At 44.9% G+C, this 20919-nt stretch overlaps 1 pseudogene; it reads left to right on the top strand.

Annotated features, from left to right (window-relative positions):
• The window catches only part of LOC130033627 (tubulin alpha-1C chain-like), a 126649-nt pseudogene that overhangs the window by 13131 nt on the left and 92599 nt on the right, over positions 1 to 20919 (top strand).

Genomic DNA, 20919 nt, shown 5'->3' with positions numbered 1-20919 from the left:
TCAAAGAGCCTGACAAGATACCGAGAGTATCCCCCCCGCATGGTAGAGCCTGGCAAGCATCTGTGGTGTATTCGATATGCCAAAACCAGTAAATACAATGGATCTCATTCCCCTGACCCTGAAAGAACCACCAATATGGCAGCGTTAAGAAGGCTGAATAAGGAGAAGCTAATAAAATCTCAAGGCCGAACTAGGCTGCCAAAACAAAGGAGGAAAAAATGACTGTACTTTCAATGCACGTATGCTGGCATCCATTAAGGATCCGATGGTGCAAGTGCAAAAGATCAAGTATGACATCATTGGTCTGACCAAGATGAGAAGGCATCAACCACATCATGTCATTTTCGACACTGGAGAGGAACTGTTCCTCGGAACACGCAACAAAAGAGGCATTGGTGGTGTCGGTGACTTGTCAACATGAACTTGGCCATGAGCATAGATTCATTCAAATGCCTAACAACCGAATTGGATGACTACACTTGAATAGCTGTGGCTCACTGCCAGCAGTTTCTATCTTTGTTGTCTACACACCAATATCCAATTATGTTGAAGAAGAAATTGAGAAGTTCTACATGTAACTGGAGAAGTTCTATAAAGAAGACCACACCTTCTCCAAGATAATTATTGATGACTTTAATGCCAAGATAGGAGTGAGAAGATCAGCCAAAAAACTCCACAGCAGGACCCATGGCCTAGAATGGAATGAACAGGGTGAGAGACTGTCTGAGTTCATCATGTTAACCAAGACCATCCATGGTAACTCACAGTTCCAGAAGGCCGAATCTAAACGTTGGACATGGGAGTCTCCCGGTGGACAGTTCCACAACGAAACTGACTACATCATATTCAATTGAAGGTTTTGCATGACCGATGCCAATACTGTCCCAAAATTCCAAACGGGATTGGACCACCATCTCCTCTGTGCAAAATTCTACTTCATGGAGCAGGGAGAAAGGGCTGCAAAGTTTAAGAAGAGAACTCCCAGAATGACCACCAACTGGGAGCTCTTTGGCATTATTGCAGCAACATGGGAAGATGCTGTCATTGACAACATTGACAAAGAATACAGTCGACTGATTCTGCACCTCCATGATTGTGTGAGGAATGCCAAGAGAGAGATAGCCACAAAAATGCCTGTCTTCAAAAACTCTCAAGCTCATTTGCCAACGTAACTCAGCACAAGCCTCAGACAACCACAAGTGAACATCTGAGCTTGCAAAGCAGTGCAGAGAAGAGACAAAGGAAGACCTCAAAGAGAGAAGAGCAGCAGTGCTGGCCAATGAGGCAGAAGCCGGAAAAAAGCATTCGCAATGCCCGCCTGTCCTTCACCATCTACAAGACCAAGATGACTGCCCTTTGACATCCTTACCACATCTTCCAGAAGGGCAATGGAGAAGATTATCCATGACTTCTACGCAGCTCTCTTCGAGAGCCACATCCACCTGCCCACATACCAAATTCCGCAGGATGGTTATGTCATCCCCAACATTCTCCCTTCCAAAATCTGACATGCCATTTCTTCGGTAAAGAAGTGAATAGCACCCGGCCCAAACAAGGTCAGACCCAAACACCTGAAGAACCTGCCACCAGTACTCATCAGTACTCTGGCTCAGCTCTTCACATGCTACCTGTCTGAATGCAAGGTTCCATCCCCATGGAAAACCAGCAGGACTGTTCTACTGTACAAAAAGGGAGATACCCATGAAATTGGTAACTATCACCCGATCTGCCTGTTGTCTGCCGTCTACAAGCTGTTCACTGGAGTCATCCTGAATAGGATTGGTAGAACACTAGGTGAAGGAGAACCATTCAAGCAAGCTGTGTTCTGAAAAGGATTCAACACGATCGACCATATCCACACGATAACCAAGCTGATTGAGGTTTCTCGGGAGTTCAAGATGCTGCTCTGTCTAACATTCATTGATTTAAAGAAGGCCTTTGATTCTTTTAAGATAGAAGCAGTCATAGAAGCCCTAGCCAAACAGGGTGTTCAAACTTAATACATCCGTATCGTCTGTGAGTTGTATTATGAATTCACTACCAGTGTCTCACCATTCTACAAGGAAGGTATCATCCATGTCAAGAGAGGGGTTTGGAAGGGTGATACCATTTCACCGAAACTCTTCAGTGCCACCCTCATGGGACATCATGTACCGACTGGAATGGGAAGGAATGGGAATGAAGATAGATGGTCAGCAATTACATTACCTCCGCTTCACTAATGACATCCTTTTTTTTTTCCTTAAATTTTTATTAGTGAAACACCATGAGGTACAGTTGTAGACTTACAAATTTTTGCGCTTGGGTTTCAGTTATACAATGATCGAACACCCATCCCTCCACCAGTGCCCATTCCACCACCACCAGTCCCAGTATCCCTCCGATCCCCCTTCCCCCCATCCCACCCTACCACTGTGGCAGGGCATTCCCTTTTGTTATCACTCTCCCCTTGAGTGTTGTGGTTTGTGAAAGGAACATTGAGTGACAATCTTGTTCGGACTATAGTCTACTCTCATCACGTATCTCCCATCCCGAGTATTTGGTGCCCCCCTCTCTATCCGAGCTGCCCCCTCCCCCATCATGTGCGGTTGTCCTCAAAGCCATGGAGCAATCCTCCTGGTACTGATCTCGGCTATTCTTGGGTGTTAGCCTCCTATTTTCTTACTTTATGTTCCCCAGATGAATGCAATCTTTCTATGTCTATCCCTCTCTTTCTGGCTTCATTTCACTTAGCATGATACTTTCCATGCAGTACCACTTGTATGTAAATTTCATGACTTCATCCTTTCTGACAGCTACATAGTATTCCATTGTGTAGATGTACCAAAGCTTCTTTAACCAGTCATCTGTTCTTGGGCACTCAGGTTTTTTCCAGATTCTAGCTATTGTAAACAGAGCTGCAGTGAACAGACAACTGCAGATGTCGCTTTGACTATACTTTTTTGCTTCTCCACGGTATATTCCCAGGAGTGGAATTGCTGGGTCAAATGGGAGCTCAATTTCTAGTTTTTTGAGAATCGTCCATACTGTTTTCCAGAAGGGCTGAACCAGTCGGCATTCCCACCAGCATTGGAAGAGGGTCCCTTTCTCACCACATCCGCGCCAGCACTGGTTGCTTTTGTTCTTTTGGATGTGGGCCAGTCTCTGTGGTGTGAGATGATATCTCATTGTTGTTTTGATCTGCATCTCCCTGATGATTACTGATGTAGAGCATTTTCTCATGTGTCTTTTAGCCATTCGAATTTCATCTTTGATGAAATTTCTGTTCATTTCGTCGCCCCATTTTCTGATAGGGTTGAATGTTTTCTTCTTGTAGAGTTCAACCAGTACTTTGTATATCCTTGATATCAACCCCTTGTCGGATGTGTATTTGGCGAATATCTTTTCCCATTCTGTGGACTGTCTTTGTATTTTGGTCACTGTTTCTTTTGAGGTGCAGAAGCTTCTTAGTTTAAGATAGTCCCATTTGTCTCTTTCTGTTTTCACTTGCTCGGCCAGTGACGTGACATCTTTGATGACTCCATTAGCTTCAATGTCATGGAGGGTTTTGCCGACTTTGTCTAAATGTACCTTGTGGATTCCGGTCTGATGTTGAGGTCTTTAATCCATTTTGATCTTACTTTTGTACATGGTGTTAGGCAGAGATCTGAGCCCATTTTTCTGCATGTAGCCGTCCAGTTTTGCCAGCACCATTTGTTAAAAAGACTTTCCTTACTCCATATTTCTTGCTCCTTTATCAAAGATTAGGTGATCATATGTTTAGGGGGAGATGTCAGTATATTCAACTCTGTTCCATTGGTCTGCTGTTCTACTTTTGTTCCAGTACCATGCTGTTTTAATTATTACTGCTTTGTAGTAGAGTTTGAAGTTAGGGAGGTTGATACCTCCCATTTTCTTTTTCCCAAGAATTGCTTTAGCTATACGTGGGGGCTTATTGTTCCATATAAATTTCAGGAGTGTTTGCTCCAGTTCTTTGAAGAATGTCATGGGTATCCTAATAGGGATTGCACTGAATTTGTACAGTGCTTTGGGAAGTATTGCCATTTTGACAATGTTAATCCTCTCGATCCATGAACAGGGGATATTTTTCCATTTCCTTGTATCCTCTTTTATTTCCTGAAGCAGGGTTTTGTAGTTTTCTTTGTACAGGTCCTTTACGTCTTTAGTTAAGCTAATTCCTAGGTATTTGAATTTCTGGGGCACAGTTGTGAACGGGATTGTTTTCTTCATGTCGCTTTCTTCTCTCTCACTATTTGCATATAGGAAAGTCATGGACTTTTGGGTATCGATTTTATAGCCTGCAACTTTACTGTACAGATCTATTGTTTCTAGGAGTTTCTTGGTAGAGGTTTTAGGGTTCTCTAAGTATAGTATCATATCATCTGCGAATAGTGAGAGCTTGATTTCTTCCTTTCCTACTTGGATGCCCTTAATATCTTTTTCTTGTCTAGTCACTATTGCAATTACTTCCAGTACAATATTGAACAGTAGTGGAGAGAGTGGGCATCCTTGTTTGGTCCCTGATCTTAAGGGGAAGGCTCTTAGTTTTTTCCCATTGAGGATGATGCTTGCTGTAGGCTTGTGGTAGATGGCTTTAACTATATTGAGGAACGTCCCCTCTATCCCCAATTTGTGAGATTTTTCATCATAAACGGGTGCTGGATCTTCTCAGATGCTTTCTCTGCATCTATTGATATGATCATATGATTTTTATCTTTTCTTTTGTTGATATGATGGATTATGTTGATTGATTTCCGAATGTTAAACCATCCTTGCATCCCCAGGATGAATCCCACTTGGTCATGGTGTATGATCTTTTTGATGAGTAGTTGAATTCTATTTCCTAATATTTTGTTGAGAATCTTCGCATCCATATTCATCAGGGATATGGGCCTGTAGTTTTCTTTTTTGTGGTGTCTTTGTTTCCTTTTGGTATTAGGGATATATGGGCTTCATAGAAACTGTTTGGGAGAATCTCTGTTTTTTCAACTTCCTGGAAAAGCTTGAGAAGAACTGGTAATAGGCCTTCTTTAAATGTTTGGTAAAATTCGCTAGTGAATCCATCTGGACCTGGGCTTTTGTTTTTGGGAAGACTTTTGATTACAGTTTCAGAATTTATCCATTTCTTCTAGGTTCTCTTGTTTCATGGCATACAGACTTTCAAAGTAGCCTCTGATGATCTTTTGAATTTCTTTGGTTTCAGTTGTGATATCCCCATTCTCTTTTCTTATTTGGTTTATTAGGGTTCTCTCTCTCTGTTTCTTAGTGAGTGTTGCTAGTGGTTTATCTGACTTATTTATTTTCTCAAAGAACCAACTCTTAGTTTCATTGATCTTTCGGATTGTTTCTTTGGTTTCCATGTCATTGATTTCTGCTCTAAGTTTTATGATCTCTTTCCTTCTACCTACTTTGGGCTTCTTCTGTTGATCCTTTTCTAGGATCTTGAGCTGTGAAGTCAAGTTGTTTATGTGCATCCTTTCTTCCATCTTGAGGTATGCTTGCAGGTAAATTTTCCCCTTAATACAGCTTTCACTGCATTCCATAAGTTCTGGTAGTTCGTGTCTTCATTCTCATTTGTTTCCAGGTATCTTTTGATTTCATCCTTGACTTCCTTCCTGATCCATTCGTTGCTCAGCATTGAGTTGTTTAATTTCCAGGTGTTTGATTTGGTTCTCCGTGTCTGTGTGTGATTCATTTCTATTCTCAGTGCATCGTGGTCTGAAAATATTGTTGGTAGTATTTCTATCTTCCTAATTCTACGGAGGTATGTTTTGTGACCTAGCACATGGTCTATTTTGGAAAATGTTCCATGCACACTGGAGAAGATTGTGTATTCTTTCTTTTGGGGGTGTAAAGCCCTGTACAGGTCTTTAAGTCCTTTCTCTTCTATTTCTTCTTTCAAAGCCAATGTTTCCTTGCTGAGTTTTGTTCTTGTTGATCTATCCAGAGGTGATAGGGCAATGTTGAAGTCTCCAGCTACTATTGTGCTGCTAGCAATGTCTTCCTTAAAATCTGTTAGCAGTTGTTTCAAGTATTTAGCTGTTCCCTCGTTAGGTGTGTATATATTTAAGAGTGTTATTTCTCCCTGTTGTACGTATCCCTTGATGAAGAGAAAGTGCCCTTCGCTGTCCCTTCTAATCTTTTTCAACGTGAAATTAATGTTGTCGGATACTAGTATGGCCACCCCAGATTTTTTGAGGGAGTTGTTTGATTGCAGGATTGTTTTCCATCTTTTAACTTTGAGTCTGTGTTTGTTCTGATTGTTCAGATGAGTTTCTTGTAGACAGCAGAATGTTGGTTTCTGTTTCTGGATCTATTTTGCCACTCTGTGTCTCTTGATTGGTTCATTTAGGCCGTTGACATTAAGGAAAATTATTGAATGAAATCCTTCTAATAACACCAAACATTAGCCAAGCAGCACAAATGCTGGCCAAGTTCGACCATGAGTGTGGAAAAGTCCTAGTACAGCTGAATCTCAAAAAGACAATGTTCATGAGAAACAGTCTTGTTCCTGATACTCCATTCACTCTCAATGGAGCGAACATCTCCAAATGCAACAGTTATGTATACCTAGGTTGAGAAGTCAACATGACGAATGACCTGGCACCTAAGTTGCACAGGAGGAAGAGAGCGGCTTGGCTGCCACAGAGGCAGGGTGGGGTGGGGGATGGGAGGGGTGGGAGGGATTCTGGGATTGGTGGGGGTGGAGAATGGGCACTGATGGAAGGATGGGTACTCGATCATTGTATAACTGAAACCCAAGCACAACAACTTGTAAGTCTACAATGGTACCTCATGGTGTTTCACAAAAAAAAAAAAAAGAGAAAGAGAGAGAGCGGCTTGGAATGCCCTCAAGGGTGTCGAAGAAATAGCTAAGAAGATGAAGAACCTCTGGATCCGGCCACATCTCTTCGATTCCACTATTCTTCCTGCATTAACATACGCCTCAGAGACCTGGGACCTACTAAAACAGAATGAGAACGTTATTTGGGTCTCCCAAAGAGGAATCAATAGAGCTATATTTGGAGTATCATGCTTCACTCAAGTGAGAGAAAGAATCTGGAGTTCCGACCTCCATTGATGATCAAGAATCAGGGACGCTGTCTCGTTTGCCAAGGCGTGGAAAATCAGATGGACTGAACACATAATGAGATTTGGAGATGACCACTGAACTATAGCAATTACCAACAGGATTCCATGGGTTGTCAAAAGATTGTGTGGCTGCCCACCTACAAGACTGTCAGACTTTTTCGTCAAGACCCTGAACAATCAGTTTGAGGCTCATCGTGTTCCTGGAGTGAGAAGACGCCATTGGGCTACACTAGCACACGACAAGGATGAATGGAGACATTGCTGGCACCCGTTCAAGCAAATTGACGAGTAAAGGGATGACAAGTGATCAAATGAATGAGCCTAAAACCTGGCAATGTCCTTCCTTGGAAATTCTAAATATATAACTTCAGCCAAGGATTTTTTTTTTTGGTTTTTGGTCACACCCATCATTGCTCAGGGGTTACTTCAGGCTCTGCACTCAGGAATAACTCCTTGCACTGGTTGGGGGACCCTATGGGATGACAGGGATTGAAATCTGAGTTGGCTATGTGCAAGACAAACACCCCATCTGCTGTACCAAGGATTTTTTTTGGGAGGGGGTTATGGTGTAGTCCCACATGGTTCTGGGGAACATTGAGTACCTGGGATTGAACCTGGTCATCTAGGACCAGGGCAAGATTATTTTCTTGTAGTTCTCTTCGCTTTGAACATGAAGAGTTCTGAACCCACTTCGCTCCCTCTGACACAGCCCTTTGGAAATGTTTCCTGATACATTCAACCCCAAATGCCATCTCCCCACATATTGAGGGTTCCCCAATGCTCCTCAAAAGGGAAGAGGGGTCATGAATAGAGCAGGATACAGCTCACAACACCCCAAGTTGGGGTAAGGGAATCCATCTTCAAGGCTCTGGTGCTGTTTTGTTTTTATTTGATTTGTTTATGGTTTGGGGCCCATAAACTCTCCAACACTCAGCGGTTCTCCTAGCTCTGACTCAGGAATTACTCCATCATGATGGTGAGGCCTTATGGAAAGTCAAAGAAAGAACCAGGAGCCTGTGACTGCAGGCAAGAGCCCTAACCTCTATGCTCCTGCTGCAGCAGTCCAAGCAGCTTGCTTGATTTTTAATGACCCCATACTTAACATTGAAGACAAGAAAAGGCTGGAAATCTGAAGCATGGGAAAGTCGGGCCACGGCAGTTGCACTGAAACGCCATGGGATGGTGATGAGTGTTTCCATTGCTCCCCGGGAAGGTTTCTCTAAAAACGTTCTCCCCTGGGTTTGCTTCAATGTTATGTATGGGATAATTAAGGGTCAAGCACACAGCTTCAGCTGGTGCAGCGGTAGCTGAGGGGTTAGAACTCTTGCCTTTGCCTTCACAGGACCATCATACATCCATTGGCTCCCCATTGGTTGCCCCAGTCGCATCCGGCGGGATTCCTATGTGCAGAGCCAGGAGTGTCCTTGAGAATCTCTGGGTGTGACCCCAACCATAAAAAAAGCAAGAAAATAAAAACAAACCACCCTCAGTTTCTTGATGGTGAATTCCCTCATCTGACTCTGCGGGTTCTGAGTGGTACCTTCTTCCATGCCCCCCTCCTCCTTTTACAAGACGTTTGAGGCACCCTCAGAATGTGGGGTGATGGATGTGGGTTGCCATAACAGTAAATATTTGTAAATGGCTCGGTCACAGACATAACAAAGTCAGTTCAGAAATTTTCTTGCTCAGATCGAAGAGAACACAAAACAAAAGAAAATACCCTTGCCTTGCTCATTTCAGACTGGAATCAGACTGAAACCCTGCACCCTATGTTGTCCAGAGACCAAGTTGGAGCAACACAGCCGAACTCCTAGAGGAGATTCAGCTATGTACCCCACAAAAGTCTAAAGTCTGGTCACTCTCGTGAACAACAAGCACCCACACGACTCTCCTACCACTGCACCTGTGGAAGCTGTGTGTTTGATCCTTAATTACCCCATACTTACCATTGAAGCAAAGTGAAGGGTGGAAAATTCTTAGAGAAATGAGCCTGGGAAGGGACAAAAATGCAAATCTCATGGCGTTGCACCGGAACTACCTCGACTTGATTTTCCCACGCTTAAGATTTCCAGTCCTTTTTTTTGCTTCAGTGTGAATTATTGGGCCATTAAGGACCAAGCTGGCTGCTTGGGCCTATGCAGCAGGAGCAGAGCGGTTAGTGCTCTTGCCTGAAGTCACAGGCCCCTGATTCTTTCTTTGGCTCTCCATAAGTCCCATTGTCATGCTGGAGTGATTCCTGAATGCAGAGCCAGAAGAACCCCTGAGCTTTGCTGGGTTTGTGGCCCCCAAACCACGAACAAACCAAAGAAAACCAAAATAGCCTCAGTACCTTGTTGGCAGACCCCTGACCCCGACTTGGAGGGTCTGAGCTGTATCTGGCTGTATCCATGTCCCCTCTTCCTTGTAGAAAAGATTTGGGGCAGCCCCAGAATGCGGGTTGATGGCATGTGGGATTAACTGTAACAGGAAACCTCTCCAAAGGTCTGGGTCACAGACGTTGAAAAGTGGGGTCAGAACTTTTCTTGCTCATAGCGAAGAGAACAGCCACAACAGCAGCACTCAAAATATCCTTATTGTGTTCATGGCTGATGAGGTTCCATCCCAAGTACTCATAAGGTTCCCCAGAACCCCGCAACCCCACACCAAATCCCTAAATTTAAAAAATATATATCCTTGGCAGAGTGGTATATTTAGAATTTCCAGTGATGGAGATTGCCCCATCTTAGCTTCATTGTTACTGTTTTAATTAATTCTTTTTAACCCACTCCTGATTCCTCTAATGGTACGTACTTTCACCCCAAACTTTTGGAGATGCCGGAGTTGAGTTTGGCCTCTGCCACCGTCCTCCACAGAAAACAGAGGACTTGGGACTTCTCATGTATAGGACCCCAAAACTCTCTCAGGAAGGAAGATGGTATCCTCAGAAATGTGTAGTGTGGGATTGTGAGAAGGATGGGCCTGGAGACCTTAAGAATGGGCCAATTTGGAGAGCTAGCACTGAAGGAAGGCACAGTTTTCTTCTGTGCTCACACTGGGTCCCATCTGAAGTACCATATAATTCCCTTCAGTCCCCCAAGGAACTGCTGAGGCCACCCACAGCCCACACCCCAAATAAAGAAGCCAGAGCCACTAGCTTGGCACGTCAGCGCGGTGGACTAAGGAGAGGGATGAGGATGTGGCTCCACTGTGCAGAAATTCTTTCTTGTTCTCTTATGCAGAAATTCTCAGGGTCCTGGGAGCTAGAGCGGGTTGTGGATGGAGGTCAGGTCCAGGGGTGGACATTGCTTAGAGATATCCACTGGGAGGAGCGGAGACGCCCAACAGCGCCCTCTCAAGGTGTGTCGGCGGAAGAGCCATGGCCCAACTTTCTAGCCCTTGGGTTTGCTTCCACGTTAACCTGCGGGTCACTAGGATCCGGCAGGCACCTTGGGCCATGCAGCGGTACCTGCGGGTCACTAGAATCTGGCAGGCCGCCTCGGGCCATGCATTGGTCCCAGGCATCGAGGGTGTTTGCCTTGCACGGGGGGCACTGGGTGTAGGGATTGAGCCCAGCATCGTGGCAAGAGCTTTGCCTGCAGTAGAATCTCTCCCTCTAAGCCCCGATACCAAATGGTTCCTGTCCCCATCATCCCCACAACTTCGCGGTTTTCTGTGGAGGAAGGTGGTGGAAGCAAGATTTTGCACCACATACCCCAAGTTTGGCTTGAAGGAATCCTGCATCAAAGACTTTTGTTTGTGTTTCAGCACCACACCCAGCGATAATCTAGGGTTAATCCTGACTCTGTACTCATGGGCTGCAGGGATAGAATTTGGGCCACCCCATACAAGGCAAACGCCTTCCTGGCTTATTATTTGATCCATGGCCCTAGGCTGCCTGTTTGATGCTTAATGACCCCATACTTAATATTGAAGCCAGGAAGAAAAGGGCTGGAAGTCTTTATTTTTTTAATCCATATAGCTTTTATTTATTTATTTTTCAAGTTCATTTTATTTTATTTTTTTATTAGTGAATCACCATGGGGCACATTTACAGACTTACAAACTTTTGTGCTTGCATTTCAGTCATACAATGATCAAGTACCCATCCATCCCTCTACCAGTGCCAATTCTCCACCACCAATGATCCCAGTATCCCTCCCACCTCCTCCACCCCACCCACCCACCCACCCCATCTCCAAGGCAGGGCATTCACTTTTGTTCGATCTTTCCTTTGGGGTGTTGTAGTTTGCACTAGAATAACTGAGTACCCATTGTGTTTGATCTATAGTCTACATTCGGCTCGCATCTCCCAATCCAAGAAGGACTGGAAGTCGTAAGCGTGGGAAAGTCGGGCCACAGAAGTTCCACCGAAACACCAAAACACGGAGACAGTGCTCTGGAGCATTTCCATTGCTCTACAGGGACATTTCTCTACAAATGTCCTGCCTTGGGTTTGCTTCAATGTTAGCACTGTGTTAGGACCGAAGACCACCCCTCAATATTCAAAGGGACAAAGAGTCCAGTAGAAGTGCAAACTACATATCGAGATTTTATTATACCAGCTAGCTGGGGCCAAGATTCTCATCCTGATTCAGGTCGGAGCTCGACCCTGAATGCTTAGAGCCAAGGGTTTATATAGCCATCCTGGGCGTGCAGGCCTCAGGAGCAAGCGCAAAGAAAAACAATTCCAAAGGCAAAAGTAACTTCAAACATTCCAAAGTGAACAAAGGCATACAAGAGCAATATATCAAGAAAACAAAACATTCCCATTTAAGAAGACATTCCCAGTTCCCATACATCAAGAAAGCATCTTATCAGCTAGACACACGATATAAGATACAGGTGTATTGGTGCCTGACCCTCCAACTCTGTGTCTGTGCAAACACCAAATGGTACCTTCAATTAGCTCAGTTGAGTCATATATCCTTCATGGCCAGAGCTGTCTCTCACCAAATGGTGCCGTAAACTAACTAGCTCAGTTTAGTCATATATCCCTTTCAACTAGAGCTGCCTGCTACTACTTTTATGACCAGGGTGAGTAGAGGTGAGCTAGCTGCTTCTCACATTCCCCCCTTTTCTATGATCATACTGAGGAATCTGCTGCTTCTCACACAGCAATTTGTAATTTTCAGCCTGTGAAGATAGTAAAATACATTTGTATTAGACAATTTTGTATGCTCACAAAAATGAGCATACCCAGTGATGCTCGAGGTTTATTGTTGTTTCTGCACTCAGGAATTACTCCTAGTGATACTCGTGGGACTCTGTGGAATGCCTCGGATCGAACCTGGGTTAGCTGCATGCAGGAAAAGCACACTCCCGCTAGACTAAAGCTCTGACCCCAATGATGGGCCAATTTTTTTTATTTTAATGAATCACCGTGAGATACAATTACAGACTTACAAATGATTGTTTAATGATTTAATGATTGTTTTTCAGTCAAACAATGTTCAAGTACCCATCCCTCCACCAGTGCCCATTCCCCACCCCGATTGTTCCCAGTATCCCTCCCCACCTCTTCCCACCTCCTGACTCTGTGGCAAGCACAATCCCTCTTTCTCTCTCTGTCCTTTTGGGTGTTATGGTTTGCAATACAGGCAATAAGCAGCTATCATGTTTGGTCCATGTTAGAGTAGAGTAGAGTAGAGTCTCCTGCCTCCACGACTGGCTGTCCTCACCGGGGCCCCTTGAAGGGGAATGAGTTGAGTTTCCCTCCCCACCCCGACCAGGGCTCCGGCAGCCGAAGACCTCCAGAACCAGCCACCACCATGCTGAGACCACTCTCCGCACACATGAAGGTACCGGCAGAGAAGCAAAAGCATGCGGGTCCCGGGGCTGAGATCTCCAAGCCTACTCGGATCAGGGCTGAGCATCCTCCACCCAGATCCACCAAATTCCAGTAGGCGGGGGTCACACCCACCAACTGGCCCCCTGGCGCCATGTAATCCCATCAATGGCCAAGACTCAGAGACTATAAAACCCAGCTCCCAGAAGCGTGCAGCCACGCAACATCTTATTATCTCATTTCTACTTTGGACAAACTGGCAGGCTACCGAATGTAACCTGCCCACACAACAGAGTCTGGCAAACTCCCCGTGGCGTACCCAATATGCCAAATACCAGTAACAACGATGGGTCTCATTCTCCTAACTCTGAAAGAGTCTTGAATATGGCACATTTTAAAAAATCTCAGGGCTAGGACAAAGGAGACGTTACTGGGGCTTGCTCGAGGCAATTGACGAATCGATGAATAGCATGTTTGGTCCATAGTCTACTGTCAACATGCATCTACTATCCCAAGTGATCCCTCCAACCATCATTTATTTAGTGCTCCTTTATCCATCCCAGCTACCTTTTCCCCTAAAACATAAGATCAGCAATCAAGATGTGCTGTCCTCCTGACCCTTATTTTAACTGTTCTTGGGTGTTAGTCTCCTATTATGTTACTCAATATTCCACAAATGAGTGCGGACCTTTTAATGCCCTGGCCTCAATAATGGGCTAGTGTTGAATCAAATATCACCCACAATCATTCATCCTGCTCTCTGCCCACACCTCAAGCCAATGCCAGCCCCTTTTCCCAATATTTGTAGATTATCTAGAATAGCTGATTCTTCACTTGATGTTTACTCACATTACTTCCCAAAACCATTTACTTTTCAGGAATAATTGAGATTTCACTGGTGATGAGGGAAATAGAACTACTCAAAGTCTTTTTTATGTTGGTTTTTTATTCAGTCATTGATTGAGTTTATTGAATTGGGCGAATGAGACCAGTTGTAGTTACTGGTTTTGGCATATCGAATACACAGCGGATAGCTTGCCAGGCTCTTCCGTGCGGGCGGAATACTCTCGGTAGCTTGCCAGTCTTTCCGAGAGGTATAGAGGCTTTTGGGGTGACCTCTAATCACCCTTGTAGGTGTTACCATATTTGAACCCTATCAAATATGGTACGACAATTCCAGAAGACGGGTATTTAGTGTCTTATGATGTGTCGCGCGGCCGGGTCCGGAAAGCGTCCTGGAGTGTGGCGACGGCTGGGTAGTGGAAGTAGTGTCGAGAGTGGAAGTCTGCCAGTGGGGTATTTATCTGGGTAGGGTGGGTCTCCTGTGCACAATTCGATCCCTGGGTGGTTGATGGAAGCAGACAGGGCAGGGTAGGGTGGGGGCCCAGACAAGGTCAGACCTGAACACCTGAAGAACCTGCCGTCAGTACTCATCAATACACTGGCTCGGCTCTTCACTCGCTACCTGTCTGAATGCAAGGTTCCATCTCAATGGAAAACCAGCAGGACCGTACTACTGTTCAAGAAGGGAGACATCCATGACATTGGCAACTATCGCCCGATCTGCCTATTGTCTGTCATCTACAAGTTGTTCACTCGAGTCATCCTGAATAGGATTGGCAGAACACTAGATGAAGGACAACCATGTGAGCAAGCAGGGTTCCGCAAAGGATTCAGCACCATCGACCATATCCACACGATAACCAAACTCATTGAGGTTTCTCGGGAGTTCAAGATGCCGCTCTGCTTAACGTTCATTGATTTAAAGAAGGCCTTTGATTCTGTTGAGATGGAAGCGGTCATTGAAGCCCTAGCCAATCAGGGCATTCAAGCCCAATACATCAGGATCCTCCGTGAGCTGTATTGCGGATTCACTACCAGGATCTCACCATTCTACAAAGAAGTGATCGTTGATGTCAAGAGAGGGGTGCGGCAGGGTGATACCATTTCACCAAAACTCTTCAGTGCCACCCTCGAGAACATCATGCGACGACTGGAATGGGAAGGAATGGGAGTGAAGATAGATGGTCGGCAACTACACCACCTCCGCTTTGCTGATGACATTGTTTTAATAACACCAAACATCAGCCAAGCGGCACAAATGCTGGCCGACTTTGACCGTGAGTATGGAAAGGTAGGACTACAGCTGAATCTTACGAAGACAATGTTTATGAGAAACAGCCTTGTTCCTGACGCCCCATTCGCTCTCAATGGAACGACCATCTCCGAATGCAACAGCTATGTGTACCTAGGTCGAGAGGTCAACATGACAAATGACCTGGCACCCGAGCTGCGCAGGAGGAAGAGAGCGGCTTGGAACACCTTCAAGAACGTCGAAGAAATAGCTAAGAGGACGAAGAACCTCCGGCTCCGGGCACATCTCTTTGATTCCACTGTTCTTCCTGCATTAACATACGCCTCAGAGACCTGGGCCCTACGCAAACAAGATGAGAATGCCATTCAGGTCTCCCAAAGAAGAATAGAAAGAGCTATGCTTGGAATATCACGTTTCACTCAAATGAGAGAACAAATCCGGAGTTCTGACATCCGTCGACGATCAAGGATCAGGGACGCTGTCTCATTTGCCAAGGTGTCGAAAATCAGATGGGCTGGTCACGTAATGAGATTTAAAGACGACCGTTGGACTAGAGCTGTTACTGATTGGATTCCACGGGAAGTCAAGAGACCGCGTGGCCGCCCACCTACCAGATGGTCAGACTTCTTTGTCAAGGTCATGAACGATCGGTTTGAGGCCCTCCATGTTCCCGGAGTGAAGAGATGCCATTGGGCTACACTAGCACGCGACAGGGACAAATGGAGACGTTACTGGCGCCCGCTCGAGCAAATCGACGACTAACGGGAAGTTAAGTGATTAAGTGATTGAATTGGGCATGAACTCTAAATTACTTTTTAAAAAATTTTAAATTGGACATTCATGAGATAGGTCATTCCAAAACTGTAAATAATTGGGGTTTAGTCATGCAATGATCTAGCACCCATCCCTCCACCAGTGTACATTTCTCACCACCAAAGTCTTCTGTTTTCCTACCAGCATCACCCAACCGCCCAGGTCCAGCACCAGCATCCCTCTAGGGGAGGCAATTTCCTTCTCACTCTCACACTCTTTTTTCTGTTTGAATTAGCTACTCAATGTCTTGAGTGAGACATTCATTATACTGCTGACAGACTGCTTCTTACCCTTATTTGAGCTCATTTATAGAACTTTTGAATTCACTTTTTATGCATTCAGTGAAATTATTTGGAACTCAGTAAATAATGTCTTCAATGCTTTGTTCCCCACACCCGACTCTTAAAATAAACATTTTATTTATTCATTGTTTTTTGGGGTCACACTGCCAATGCTCAAGGGTTCCTCTTGGGTTTGCACTCAAGAATTGCTCCTGGCATTGCTCAGGAGATCATATGGGATGCCAGGGATTAAACCCTAGTCGGCCTTGTGAAAAGCAAACACCTTACATGCTTCACTTTGCTTTAGTCCTAATCCTACCTCCCCCACTATTATTTCATTATAGACTTTTCCAGGGTTGGAGAGATACACAGTGGGATAGAACACTTGCCTTGCACTTGGGCGACGGGGCTTTGGTCTCCAGCATCCCATTCACTGAGAAATGGGTCACATTAGATTAATGTCTCCACAGATCCACTTCAATATTCTCAAGGATGAATATTTGAAATCATTTTACAAATGAAATAAAGTTGGGGAATAGAGCAATAGTATAGAAGGTCATGTGCTTGCCCTGCAAACAGCCAAACCCTCTTGAGCACCAAGCACAGCCAGATGTGCACCCACTTTCCCAAGAAAGAATGAAAATAAAGACCATCTTATAGGTTCAGCCTTCTTTTGGGGCTATTTTTTGTGGTTTTTTTGGGGGGAAGGGGCAAGGAGGGCGCCCATGCCTCTAGACAATCAGGGCTTACTCCTGGCTCTGGCTCAGGTGTTATTCCTGGTGGTGCTCTGGACTCCATAAGGGATGCCGAGGATTGATCCATGGAAGCAAGGCAAGCACCCTACCCCTTTACTGCCTGTCCAATTCCAGTGCTGATGTTTTTGTACATCAGGAAATTCTGCTCTGTCACATCAAGTTGCAAAGCCCCCCGCACTTATCTCTCCTTGATTAGGTGTCCCGGGCTTTTAGGGTGATTACTGTGGATAACTTTTTTTTAAGTATTTAAGGCCTTGAATTAGTGGGTCCTGCCGAGAATGGGTGGCTTGGAGTTGCTGACTCTCCCAATACTGAATGTGCTGGTCCCTGTGCCTTTGGCCTGGACATCACAACGGTGGAAACAGCAAACTCTGAAGGGTAGGGCCCCACCACTAATGCATGAGACTTAGTTATCACCTATCCTTTCACTGGTTGCCATGATGAGTGCAGCCACCTGGCAGGTCGGTGGGGTTTCAAAATGAAACTCATTTTTCATCATCATCTTGTTTATTTCTGTACCACATTGAAAATGCTCAAGGCTTCTTCCTGGCTCCGTGCTCAGGAATTTCTGCAGGCCGACTTACTGGACCCTAAGGGATGCCAAGTTGTTACCCGGGTTGACAGTGTGCAATCAGCTTCCTACCCGCTTTACTGTCTCTTGCTCTAACTTTCTTTTCTTTTTTTCTTTTTCCCAGTCAAGAATATCTCCTTCAGGGACCATAGTGATGGTACAGAGATAAGGCGTTTTTCTTGAACATGGTCATTCCAGGTTTGATCGCTGACATCCCATATGGTCCTCTGAGCAACAGAAGGAGTAGCATCTGAGTGCAGAGCCAGGAGGAAACGCTGAGCATTACTACGTTTGACCCAAAAAAGGAAAAAAAAATGTAGGAATATCTGCTTCTTAAAGTCAATGAGATAATCTACAAATATTGGGACTAGAGAAGGGAAAGAACTTTGTGCTGGGGTTCACCATCAAATTCAAATGATCCCCAAAGTTTTGGGGGTCATAATCAAAGGAGACATGTAGACATTAAATAAAATTTGATAAAATAAAAAGGAGTGTATTCACAGCAGTTGGCAGGCTGTCCTGCTACACAAGAGCAGCAGCCTCCCAACAGTAGCACAGGCTTTTGGGTAAAAAAAAAATCCTGCCTTATCTGTCATTTTCATAAGCACCCCAAAATTAGTTTAACTCACTGGGCCCATGTGTTTGCACCCAGTAAATTTCTGTAGGTGTAGTGAAGCAAGCATTGATGAAGTACAGAGAAAAAGTGATTACACAAAGGACTCAACTATTGATCATTAACCACGTCACTCTTGTGGACCCTAAGCCATTTTTCCTATTTTACTCCATGACTGGCAGATGCTTTTGTGAAGGGGTTACATGAAATTAAGTATACCAATGCAGTTATCAAATAACTCTGCTAACTGAAAAGTAAACTCCTAAACTGACTAAATTTTATTTTTTACTAAATCAAACAAAAAAATCATAGCTGAACAATAGGTCAACATGTGTGAAAAAGAGAATTCCTTCTGCACCCACTGTACAATTCTTCTTGATCACTGGTTTAAATTTTGAAGAATTTAATGTTTGCTGCATAATTCATCCACTACTAAACTACTAAATGACTACTCAGCGACAGAGAAGGGAAAGGACTTTCCTTTCATGCTGCTGATCCATTTTAGATCCCAGTTGAATTCAGTGTATTGTCGACCTTGAGCACTGTTTGAAGAGTTGCTGAGCACAGAGCTAGAAGTATCTTGAGAATACCAATGAATGTGAACACACACAAACACATATACAGGAATATTGATCACACGTATAATACTTTCCAATTCATTCAATTCCTGAACCTCATTCTGGGTCACCCCAGAGCCCCATTCTGGGCATGTGATTCACAAAATTTCTAGCTCACTACTTTAACAGGATACATGAACAGTTGGAGCTACTCCAGTAATTGGAAGTTCAGTGCAATGTAAACAAAAATCAGGGCTAGGATAGTACAGCTGGGAAGTAGCTACCCAGGTTCCATGATTAGATCCCTAGAGGGTTCCCCTTGCCCAGTGTGGATGATCCCTGAGCAGTCAGGCAAAAGTGCTGAGCACTACAGAATGTGCCCCCACCAACAATGGATCAATCAACACAAAGCATTATGAAATCTGAATATTAACACCCAATGATTTCTGAGCATTGTTTTTTGTCTGTGTTGGTTGGGGATCAGGTGTGGGATGCTTACTGGTGGGTGTTTGCAAGGAAATCTTTGTGAATTTTATTCCCTTAGTGAAAACCTAAAAACTATGGCTCCATAGACCCATGTGTTCACTCCATCTATCCTAGGTGTCAGCGCCTAGATGTCAGTAGCCCTGCCAAAGCCTCTACCAGCTGAACCTCATCCTGCCCTCTTCATGCCTGTCTGTGTCCTCACAAGGTTCACAGGATTTATATAGAATTAGAATTCCTGGGGTCAGAGAGGCCAGGATAGCAGGCCCTGGCCTTGCAAGCAGCCTGCCACGGTACAATCTCCGGCACAACACAGTGTCCTCAAGTACCGCCAGGAATAGGCCCAAAGTTCTGCCACTTGTGGCTTCAAAACCCAAACCTGTCTCGTATAAAACTGGCTGGGAGAAGTTGACGCATAAATTATCCTTTTTTTCCCTGTTGGGTTTTGGGCTGTACCTTGTAGTTGCTGCTTCTGGTACCTAGTGGGATGCCAGAGACAGAATCCAGGTCAGCCGTTGCAAGGCAAATACCCTAGCAGACTATAGGTCCACCCTTTAAATTTAGAGACTTACTTTTGGCTGGAGGCAATACTCGGCAATGCTCAGGGGTTACTACAAGCTCTGTGCTCATTGATCCCTCTATGCACTGCTTGAGGACACTGTGGGGTGATGGCGATTGAAACTGTGTCGGCAATGTGCCAAGCAATCACCCCCTGCTCTCAATTGTGTTTGTGGATATCATTAAAAATTTTTACACTGGATAATGTCCAGAAAGTTTTGAAATTAGATGTTCTTGGTTCTCCTAAGTCACTGTCACTGTCACTGTCTTCCTGTTCGTTGTACATCAGTTTGCTCGAGTGGGCACCAAAAACGTTTCACAACACATAGCTTAACAGAACGTTTTAAATTGAATTGTTTTTGTTTATGAGTCTCAGTCAGCAGTGCCCCTAGCTTACTTCTGACTGTGCACTTAGGAATCACTCCTGGTGGACTTGAGGGACCTATGGGATGCAGGGATCAAACCAGAGTCAGCTGTGTGCAAAGCAAGTGCCATACCTGGTGTGATTGCACTCAGGCCCCAGAAACTAATTTTTGTCTGTTCTGCTAGATTTCTGTTCAGATATTATAATATTTTCTGTTAGAGTGAACCCAAGGCGCGTGAGAAACTGCACCGCAGGTTAATTCTTACCTTGCCTTCCTGAGAGCAATGGGCAGCCCAGCTTTGAACCTGATTCTGCATCCCCTAAAGTTGAAGGAGCATCTGGCAGTGTCTCCCCTGGGCGTTTCTGTGAGCTTGTGCCCAAGGGTGTGGCCAGTCAGACCATTTCTGGATCCGATGCAGGGATTTCCAGTCAGTGTCATTCAGGTTGTGCTCCTCTCTGGTACTCATGGCTCTGACTTCTCCAGGGCTTTGTCAAAGCCTCGGTGGGGATCCTCAAGAACAACAGCCTGAAGAAGTTGGTGATGTGCCGTCTGACGCGCTGTCCCTAGGTAGGAGGAGAGTTACGCTATGAAGCTCTACAGTGACAGGAGCGCAGAGGACTCCAGAGTCATTCCAGGAGTCATTCCAGGAAGGAGATGTGGGATGTGGCTCTGGTTGGAGTATCTGAGGCCACTTTTGTCCCTGTTGGTTTGTTTTTTGTGTGTGTGTTTGGCTTTGGGGTGACAACAAGTGGCTCTCTAGGAGGGGTCCCAGTTTAGTGGTCAATTGTCAATCCTGACAGCTCTTCAGGGCCTTACTGAGGACAGGCAAGTCTGACTTCTGGAGGGGTTTGTTGTTGTTGTTGTTGTTGTTGTTGTTGTTGGATGGGGTTGTGGTTGGTGGGCGGGGCCACACCTTGTGTTTCTTGGAGTTACCCACACTGGCATTGAATCAGCAGTGCTTGGGGGACCATA

This window comes from Sorex fumeus, unplaced genomic scaffold, assembly GCF_029834395.1.
Source record: "Sorex fumeus unplaced genomic scaffold, SorFum_2.1 ptg000054l, whole genome shotgun sequence".
NCBI classification, from domain to species: domain Eukaryota; kingdom Metazoa; phylum Chordata; class Mammalia; order Eulipotyphla; family Soricidae; genus Sorex; species Sorex fumeus.
Note: the sequence above shows the minus strand (reverse complement) of the source record. Positions and strands in the feature narration are given on the sequence as shown.